The sequence below is a fragment of the Chenopodium album genome, chromosome 27, assembly GCF_948465745.1.
Source record: "Chenopodium album chromosome 27, dcCheAlbu1.1, whole genome shotgun sequence".
NCBI classification, from domain to species: domain Eukaryota; kingdom Viridiplantae; phylum Streptophyta; class Magnoliopsida; order Caryophyllales; family Amaranthaceae; genus Chenopodium; species Chenopodium album.
In genome coordinates this window covers 18,326,215-18,328,184 of record NC_137860.1, presented here as the reverse complement: position 1 = coordinate 18,328,184, position 1,970 = coordinate 18,326,215, and the positions used below count along the sequence as shown (strand labels likewise).

At 41.1% G+C, this 1,970-nt stretch overlaps 1 non-coding gene across 1 annotated transcript; it reads right to left on the bottom strand.

The window, feature by feature from the left end:
- Positions 1-691: 691 nt before the first annotated feature.
- LOC145621697 (small nucleolar RNA R71) lies at positions 692-797 on the bottom strand. Its single transcript, XR_014108508.1, has one exon. It is a non-coding gene; the product is annotated as a small nucleolar RNA R71 (small nucleolar RNA).
- Positions 798-1,970: the final 1,173 nt, after the last annotated feature.

The window sequence follows — 1,970 nt, the reverse complement described above, 5'->3', positions numbered from 1 at the left end:
CCCAACGACCTACCGTTCTCCTTCCCATCAAAATGGCGCCGTTGCCGGGGAATGGTGCTTTGAGTGCATGTTGTTGTTGATTCTATTTTATTTCATTTGCAAAATAGAAAAAGATTTTACACTTTAGGCTACACTTGTAGCCGTGCTACTTATATTTTCTTTGAGTTTTGTATGCATAGGTCCCGAGATCGCTCATTTGTTCCCTTTGACCCGAAGATTGAAAGAACTCTCTCAAGGAGGAGAGTAGCAAACAAGACTTTGGATTATAGTTCCTCAAGCGAAGAAGAGATTCAACAAGAGAAAGTCATGGGAGAACAACCAAGAGTTGCCTTGAAAGAATTGGGAGTACCCGGTGCATATAGGTTCGAGAGCGGCATAGCTCCACCTACAACACCGGCAAACGACTTTGAAATTCGGCCGGCAATGATCACCCTAATTGAGAGGAGACAATATAGTGGGGCAAAGAACGAGAGCCCATTGAACCATCTTAAGGAGTTTGAAAAATATTGCAACACGATCAAGGTTAATGGAGTGTCTCAAGAATTCATCCGCCTTAAGTTGTTCCCTTTCTCCCTCATAGGAAGGTCTTTGGAATGGCTAGACAAAGAGGTGAAGCCCAATTCATTGAGAACTTGGGATGATGTCACTAAAGCTTTCTTGTCCCGTTTCTATCCTCAAAAGAAAACGGTGGAGGCAAGGGCTTTAATTCAAGGATTTAAGTAAAAGCCAAATGAGAGTCTTTATGAAGCATGGGAGATATTCAAGGAGTACCAAAGAGAATGTCCTCACCACGGAATTCCAACATATCAATTGATCCAAATCTTCTACGGTGGTTTGAGTCCTCGAGGCAAGGCATGTCTTGATGGAGGGGCCGGTGGTCCAATCATGAACAAAACCGAAGAAGAAGTTGTGGACATAATAGAGGATGTGGTGACTTACTATAGAGATTGGCAAGATGGGGAAAGAGATTCTTCAAGCAAGCAATCTTCGTTGTACTCGGTGGACCATCTCAATGCCATCAACAATCTTTCCTCTCAAATGACAAACTTGGGAAAGGAGATGACGGCGATCAAGGCCAAGTTGGAGAGTTTTTCTTCCTCTTCCCAAGCTCCAAATCTTCCCTCCCAAATCAAGGGGGGGGTACTTCTTCTAACTCTCAAACTCCTTCTACTTCACATAATATGCCTATGGGATGTTTGTTTTGTGATGTATGTGGATCATATGACCATGATTCTAGCAATTGCAACAATGAATGTGTTGATGAGTTTGACAACAATGAGTGTGAACATGTTAATTTTGTGTCAAACAACAATGTTCAAAGGTTTGATAATCAAAGAGGCCAATGGAATAGGAGTTATCAAAACCAAGGCAATTTTGACAACTATAATCATGGTGGTGGTTATAGGAACCAAGGGAATCAAGGTTCTCGTGGTAACCATAACCAAGGTTATAGTGGCCAAAATCAAAGCCAAAATTATGGTAATCAAAACCAAGGCTATGGTAATCAAAACCAAGGTTATGGAAATCATAACCAAGGTAATGGTAACCATAATCATGGTGGTGGTAACCATAATCAAGGTTATGGTTCAAATCAAAATAGGGGTAATTGGAACAATCAAGGAAGGGGAAATTTTCAAAACAATGCGCAAAGAGGTCCCCCACCCGGATTTGTTCCAAAGACTCAAGGTGAAAATTCCTATTCACAACCTTCTTCTCCTAGGACTACTTTGGAGGAATTGATTGATAATCAAACCAAGATCATTAACACCTATATGGCGGTTAGTGATAAGAAATTCAATGAGATGATGACCCACAATAAGATGCTTGAGACCCAAATTACCCAATTAGCAAGCACTATTAAGGATTATGCTAGTCCTTCATCTTTTCCTTCCCAAGGTGTTGAACCAAAGAAACCCGTGTACTCTATTGCCACAAGTGGTGGAAATGACTTTAATAAGGGAGTTTCTTGT